Source organism: Sarcophilus harrisii, chromosome 5, assembly GCF_902635505.1.
Source record: "Sarcophilus harrisii chromosome 5, mSarHar1.11, whole genome shotgun sequence".
Classification (NCBI taxonomy): Eukaryota; Metazoa; Chordata; class Mammalia; order Dasyuromorphia; family Dasyuridae; genus Sarcophilus; species Sarcophilus harrisii.
In genome coordinates, this window is record NC_045430.1 from 87,646,474 (window position 1) to 87,655,375 (window position 8,902).

Consider the following 8,902-nt stretch of genomic DNA (forward strand, 5'->3'; position numbering starts at 1 on the left):
TGAGAAGTTGACTTTAGGGAGGAGAATATGGTCTAAATTGGGGAGAAATGGAAGAAATTTGAAGGAGAATTTTCAAGTCTAATAATTAATGTAGATTCCTAAATTTCTCTTCCTTTCATCTAGAAGTAGAGTTATTCATAGCTAATCATCATACAATGTTGCTGATACTATATACAATGTTTTCCTGGTTATGCTTACTTTGCATCAATTCATCCAAATCTTTCCAGTTTTTCTGAAACCTGCCTGTTCATTTCTCATTGTACTATAGTATTCCATTACATTCATATACCACAGCTTGTTCAGCCCTTCCCCAATTGATGAACATCCTCTCAATTTTTTTTGTTTTAATTTTTAATATACTTTTAAAAAACATTGCTTTATAAATCATGTTGGGAGAGAAAAATTGGAGCAAAAAAAAAAAACCCATGGGAGATAAAATTTAAAAACAGAAAAAAGTGAACATAGCATGTGCTGATTTACATTCTGTCAGTTCTTTTTTTCTGGATGCAGATGGCATTTCCTGTCCAAAATCTATTGGGATTGCCTTGGATCACTGAACCACTGAGAAGAACCAAGTCTTTCCTAGTTGATCATCAAACATTCTTGCTGTCATTGTATACATTACATTGTATACATACATACAATACATTGTTATTTCAGGTTCTGCTTGTTTTGCTTAGCATCAGTTTATATAAATCTTTCTAGGTCTTTCTAAAATCAGCTTATTGAATCATTTTTAATTGAACAATAATCCATTACCTTCATATACCACAACTTGTTCAGCAGTTTCCCATTTGATGGACATCTACTCATTTTCCAATTCTTTGCTACCATGAAAAGTACTACTTATTAATATTTTTGGACATGTGGCTCCTTTTTCTTTCTTTTTTTTTTATATATAAACAACCTCTTTAGGATACGGACCTAGTAGTGACATTGCCAGGGCAAAGGTTTGTTTGCCTATAGATGGCTTTTATTTTTTTTTTCCTTTGAAAACTGCCTGTTCATAACCTTTTAACAGTTTATCAATTGGGGAATAAATTGTATTCTTATAAATTTGACTTGGTTCTCTATATATTTGAGAAATGAGGCCTTTATCCAAGATACTTGCTATAAAAACTGTTTCTCACTATCTATAGTCATATGAAAAAATGATCACTAGTGATTAGAGAAATGCAAATTAAAACAACTTTGAGGTACCATCTCACATTTTTCATATTGGCTACAATGACAGGAAAAGATGATAAATGTTGGAGGGGTGGGGAAAACTGAGATGCTAATGCATTGTTGGTGTTGTGAAATGATCCAACCATCCTGGAAAACAATCTGGAAATAAAACTGTGCATACCCTTTGACCCAGCAGTGTCATTACTCCAAACCTCTCCAGCTCTTTTATATAGGGCCAACTAAAGAAAGTCCATTTTCCTCCTATTTTGGCCAATGTTTCCTAAATTTGAAGAGAGTGATTCTGTCCATGAAGATTGTTCTTTTTCCAGACTAAACTCTTCTATACTCCTTCAGCCTTTTATTGTATAATGTGTTTTTCGATTGAGCATATTATACAGAAATCTACTACAGCCTATGTGAGCTGATAAGACCTTCTCAGTCTTCCAGGAGAGCCCCTCCTGGCAGACTCCTCAGCTTTCTTCAAGAGATAAGATTGGGGGGGGATCCTTTAACCCTTTTGGGTGCAGTTCCTCAGCTTGCCTAGGGAGCTAAGGTGCATATCTCTCAACACTTCTAGGGTATCCTCAGCCTGCCTGGGGAGCCATGGTGGGTACCTCTTAGCCAGGGTAAAGGAGGCTCAGAGTTCTATGGGGAGGATATTTCCAGATCTGCTATTAATGTCAGAGTAGGCTTGGGTTGAGTTTTAAAACTAGCATTTGGCCACTTCTTATTTCAAAGGACAAGATCAGAATGAGTTATCTATAAGACGGGGGAAAATAAGGAATCCAGATGCACAGGAGAAGCCATATCCAAATAAACGAAACACTGATTATACAACTTCTCCCTCAGGCCACGGAGGAGACCCGGACCTGAACATAGCCTCTAAAGCAGAAGAATGCAGGATCATCTCAGGAAGAGAAAGGGGAGGTAGCCAAGCCTGATCTTTCCCAAGAGAGCAGAAAGACTTTGGATCCATGTCAAGAGGGTCTCCAGGACACAATGACAGAGAAACCATTGCTAGAAGAAGGTAACCAGAACCCAAGGAAAATATTGCAAATATGTAAAGAGACATATCCAAGATCCCTCCATTTTTATTCCTTAATCATGAGACTTAGGCAGAAAGGAGCTATAGTGAACATTATGTCAAAAACAGAATCAGAACTTTTCAAAATGGGGAAAAGTCAAATGTGAGTGATAAATTTCTCATGGGAATGTGCCAGAGTGCTTCAACCTGCTCCCACTATCTACCTTCCTAGGCTTTCTCTGGTAGTTTTGTCCTAAGAATCATGACTCGTGTTACAGTGTCCCCATTGAAACTCAAAAACACTTGGAGACGATTCCTGCTGATCCCAATCATAAAGTTGCTGTGTTTGAAGAAGAGTGAATACTATTTGAGGATTTGCTCAAACTACCACTCAAGAACTAAAGGTAAGGCCAGAATCTAGGCCTGGGGATGACTGGATGTTTGGTGACTGGCTCATGGAGGAAACAGTCAGCAACGTAATATTGCAGCACATGTGCTCTATCTTCAGTCAGGCACTTGGCCTTTGGTCCCTGTTTAATCACTGATTGGCTACATGACCTTGAGCATTTACCTCTCAGGGCCTAAGTTTCCTGGGAATGGCTAAGTGATCCCTAGGGTCCCTTTTAGCTCTAACCTTCCAAGAGTCATGGACAGTGAAGAGACCAATACATCCTGAGTTGAAGAATCAAGTAGGGTAGGAGTGGAGATGAAGATTAGAAAAGTAGCTTTGTGGAGGGCTGAGGAGATATCATTTTTATTCTATAGATAATAGTCAAAGCTAGGTAGCATAGTGTATACAGTACAGGCCAAATCTAGCCTCAGACACTTATATACCTGGGCAAGTCATTTAACCCTGTTTGCCTCAACGTCCTCCCCTGTAAAATGAGCTGGAGAAGGCAAGCAACTCCAGTACCTTTGCCAATAAAATTCTAAATGGAGTCACAGCATGTTGGATATCACTGAACAACAACAGTTTTTGAAAGTTTTGAAGAGTAGGAGTATTTTTAAATAAATATATATATATATATATTCTGTTTATATTTTTAAAAAAAGAATAGAAAAAAGAAAGAAAAGGAAAACAAAATACAACAAAATAAAACATTGTCATGTGTCCAGCAGAATATCAGGGAGGATTCAAAATATATAACAATAAATTTCCTGTTCAAGAAAGGATATGTAATAATAGGAGAAATTATTCAGATAGTAGAGGTATTTTGAAATAGCATTGTATGAAGATTAAAGGGGTAATATAGAACATAGATGGGAGTGGATAGAGATATCAAGTTACTCATGGCCAATTGTAGAAAATTATTCTGCTATAGAATACCCATAATGCAAAAGAGTTTGAAGAAATCATTGATTTAGAAACAAATGTGGGGTAAAGAAAGAGATATCAAGGATGCAACTGAGGTTTTGATCCTTTGTGATTAGAAGAATGATAATACCATGAATGGAACTAGAAAAGCCAGGAAAAGAATCAGGGTTTGTATTGAGGAAGATTAGTTGAATTAAGATGGGAAAAGTTGAATTTGAAATAATGATGGATACATAGCCCAAGATTCCCCCAGGCAGTGGAGATATGGGCCAACCACTGGAAAAGACAGACCACAAAGAGGGAATTGGTAAAACTGCATACATAGTAATTGTGCTCCTCTTGCAGTTGAATCTCTATCCCAAAGATATTTTAAAAATAGGAAAAGGATTTACTTGTACAAAAATAGTTATAGCAGCTCATTTTGTCATGGTTAAGAATTGAAAATCAAAAGGATGACCATCAGTTGAGGAATATTATTGCAATGGAATACTATCATTGTATAAGAAATGCTGAGCAGAATGATTTCAGAAAAAAACTAGAAAGACTTACTTGAACTGATGCTGAGGGAAGTCAGCAGAACCAAAACATTATACACAATAACAGCAATATTTTATGATGAAGATCTTTGAATGACTTAGCTATTCCTAGCAATACAATGATTCAAGATAATCCCAAACAACTAATGATGAAGCGTACTATCCACTGTTTTTACTTTACTTTTTTCTCTCATTCTTTTTTTTTTAAATTTGAGTCATCTTGTACAAAATGACTAATATGAAAATGTTTTACATGATTGAACATGTATAACCTATATTTGATTGCTTACCATCTTAAAGAAGGAAGAGGGGAAGGGAGGGAAGAAGGAATTTGAAACTCAAAACTTTAAAAACACACACAAATGGTAAAAATTATTTTAACATATAATTGTCATATATATATATACATACACACATACATATATATTAAAGGAATAGTTGTATTCTCCAAGACTGAGATTATAGAGAGAAATAAGCTAAGACCTGGTTCTTAGTTGGGAAGGGCATACCTGGAACTTGGTAAAGCAAGACAAATGCAGAATTGACCATCAAACACACACATTCACACACACGCACACACACACATACACACACACACACACACACACACACCCCCCACACACCACACAGTCTGTCTCTGACTCTCTCTGTCTTTGTGTGTTTCTCTCTTCTCTCTGTCTCTCTCTGTGTGTGGCTTTCTCTCTATCTCTTTCTGTCTCTGTCTCTGTATGTCTGTCTGTCTTTGTCTTTTTCTCTCCTCTCTCTCATGTCACTGTCTCTTGCTATCTTTGTTTCTCGATGTCTTTGTTTCTCTGTTTAGGTCTCTCTATCTCTTTCTATTTCTTTCATACACACCCATACTCCATTCTAAAAAACTCTACCAATTTCTTAAAACAGTCAGGATAAAATATAAAATCCACAATTTGGAATTCAAAGACCTTCACCACTTGAATCCCTCCAAACTTTTCATAACTCCAGGGCTGATGTTTTACTCACTGCACCATCTGGTTGACTGACACATACATGCCAGAGCTAGCTCAATGTTTGGGAGAATCCGAAGAAAAGTGTGGAATAGGGAAGGTCTAGAGAGTTAGTGTGCTGATCTCATTGTTGTATGCTTGTGAAATCTGGACAGTATACTAGCACCATGCCAGGAAATTGAATTATTTCCATCTGAATTATCTTAAGATGATCCTGTTTAACATGTATTGGAATATCTGCCATTTAGGGGAGGGGGTGGGTGGAAGAAGGGGAAAATTTGGAATAGAAAGTTTTATAAGGGTCAATGTTAAAAAATTATCCATGCATATGTTTTGAAAAAGAAGCTCTTGAAGATCATCTGGCAAGGTAAGATACCAAACACTGAGATCCTTTCTTGAACTAAATTACTATTAAGCATTCTGACTATACATCAGAGAGCAATCCCATTGGGCTGGCCACACTGTACAAATGTCATATGCATACTTGCCAAAGACTATTTTATGGAGAATTCACACAAGGTAAGCACTCACAAGATAGTCAGAAAAAGCAATACAAGGACATTCTCAAGGTCTCTCTTGAGGACTTCAGAATTGATTTATTACCTGGGAGACACTATTACAGGACTTGCCAGTATGGTGTGTCCTCATCAGAGAAGGTGCTGTGCTCTAGGAGCAAAGCAGAATTGAATTAGCTTAGAAGAAATGTAAAAAACACAAAGTTAGACAATTCACCCCAAATGTGCATAGGAGCTATATAGCAAACCTGTGGCAGAGCATTCCAGGCTCTCATTGGTCTGATCAGTCACTGTCAGACACACTAACTTGACTCTAACATAGTGATGTCATTTTGGTCCTCTTCGAGAATAAAGGACAACAATAATATGCCTGGAACATAATAGGTTATTAATAAATGCTAAGTTCAAAGAAGAGAAGAGTACACTGTCTCAAAAGCCAAGAGACAAAAGTTTAAAGTGGTTTAGGAGGTGAGATGCTGTTCTATGTTTAGATTCTGCAAAATAGCTTCCCAATTTTCCCAGAAATGTTTGACGTGAATTCTTCTGTATGTTGTATACCTAATTGCTTCCATGCATCAACTTCTCTATTTCTGAATTACTTGTGCTTTTTTTACTTTTACTTTTTTACTTTGATATTCAGTTTTATTTTTGTTTATTTTGTGTTTATTGGATTTTTTTGTATGTTGTTTTTCTAGTTTTTAATTTTCATACTCAGTTCATTGACATATTCTTTCTCTCTTTAATTGTTGTAGAAAGAGTTCAAGTACAAATTTTCTCCTGATGACTTCTTTGACTACATCCCACAGATTGTGTTGTTATTGTTGCTATAAGTTTTAATGAAAGACCTATCATTTCAATGATTTGTTCTTTGGACCATTAATTCTAAAGGAATAAGCTATTTAATCTATAATTAATTTTAATCTTATTTTCAATAACCCTTTGTTAAATATAATCTTATTTCATTGTCATCAGTAAAAGATTTACCTTCTAAATCTTCTTTTCTGAATTGTTTTATGAGGCTTATGTAGTGTAATATATGATCAATTTTTATAAAGATGCCATACACACTTTAGAAACATTTGCTATTACTACTGCTTTTGTTCAGTTGTTTGTTTGTTTTTTCAGCCATATCTGACTCTTCATGATCCCATTTTGGGTTTTCTTGTCAAAGATATAGTAGTTTGCCATTTTCTTCTTTGACTCATTTTACAGTTGAGGAACTGTAGTTGAAAAAAGCGTTGTGAGTTATCTTCTGAGGCTAGTGTCTGAGGCTAGATTTGAACTCAGAAAGATGAATTTTCATGATTCCAGGTCTGACACTTTGTCCATTGTGGCACCTAACCATCCTTGTCTTCTTCTTTCTCTATTCATAAACACACACACACACACACACACACACACACACACACACACACCTTCTTTCTATTCTAACAGAATAGTTGGCAGAATTCTATCATAGCTAACTTTTCTAAAATCCTATTCAGACCCTTAATCCCTTAAAAAGTTTTTTTTTTAATTTATCAACTCTGTTGAACATTGAGATTCTCTACTATTATCGTTACTATTTATTGCTTTCTATTGCTTGTTTAGTTTTTCCTTTAAGTATTTAGATACATTAGGTGGAAATACACTAAGTTTTGAAATTAATTTATTGTCTATGATGCCTTTCATCATAATCTCTGATTATCAATTTTTAAGTCTGTTTTTGCAGATCATGATTACTCAGATGTAAGTTCAGATGAAAAATAATAGATTCTGTTCCAGTTTCTTATCTTATGCCATGTGAATCTTTCAAGTATATTTCTTTTAAACAATATATTGATGGATTTCATTTTCCATTTCTATAGAGAGCCACAGATAGTAGGGGAACTCTGGGAGAGGTACAGTATCCTTCAGCCCAGAGGGAACCTGCTGACAGTGTCTGGTTCGGTTCCCCATCTCTTCTTGGGGTGTCTCAGCCTTCCTGAGAAGTCAAGGGAGGTGTGACCATCTGTATTCTACTTGAAGCAAGGGATACTTACAGTAAAGGGGCATTTACATATCAATGGCAGGTTGCTTATAGTTAGCACTTGTGCAGTGTATTGTGGTGATGTAATTGTACTAGGGTATTTAGGGATGGAGAGGATTTGAAATAAAATAAAAATCTTTGACCATCCTCATGGGTCTCCTGCTTCATCACTCCTCCACTAAGTCTAAGGACTTGGGTTAGTCCCGAGATCTTTCAGAGAGCTAGCCTGGATGGTAGGCACCCCAGCGTAGGGGCTTTAGAAAGCATAGTGCATTTTGGTACCTCAACTTGGAGATTCTAGAAAGCACACTACACATTTCATTCTGCTGTTGTTTTCTGTTTTATAGGGGTGCTCTTTTCATTCACATTTAGAATTATGATTTTAATTTTAATTTATGTCATTTAATTAATGACAAAAATTGTCTATCTTATTCTTTTGTATTTTGCTCATGGGTCCCTCCCTACTCCCTTTACAAAGAAGAAAAAAGTTGTGAAGTGGAACAGGAATCACTTCCATACCATTGCCCTATATTTGATGCAGTCAGCCTCTCTTTCCTTGTCCTTCCTTCCCCTTATCTAGAACCTAAACACAGATTTTTAAAACCATTTCAGAGTTTAAGGTTTGTTTTGCTTATGACTAATGCCTCCCTAAACCAATAAGTTTTATTTTTTATTAAACTTATTCATCCCTCTTATTCATAACTCACTTTTCTTTCTGTCTTTCCTTCATTTCACTTTTAAATGTGTTTTCTATACCAAACTTTGTGTAGATGTTTTACACTCTTTTACCCAGTTCAGATGAAATGAATTTCCTATAACATTCCTCATTTATATAGATTTTAAAATTTTGTTTCCAAATTATATGTTCTTCCACATTTCTTCTCTAGTATGAACTTTTCCTCTTTCCTTTTTTAAAGACTGTCAAATGGAACAAAATCAATCTCAGATTTCTGTCTTTTTTGAGCTTCCTCTATGACTGTTGATTCAAATTCTGAGGGGTTACTTTTATTAGTATTCCCTCATCCCTTAAAATGGAAACACTTCATCCTTATTAAAGTCCCATTGGATTGTTCACGTGCATCTACCGTTTTTTTTTTTTTAATTTCTCTTTACTCAGAAACAATTAAGTTGTACACTGGATAGAGATCTGGCACTAAAGTCAAGAATATCTGATTTCAATTATAACCTCAGACATTTATTAGTCATGTGACCCTGAGCAAGTCATTTAATTTTTGCCTTAGATTTCTCAATTATAAAGTAGTTTCAATCTCTGAGCATTTTTGTGAGGATCAAATAAGGTAATATTTGTAAAGGGCATAGCAAACTACTTCTCCATCCACATTTCTATTTTAAAATT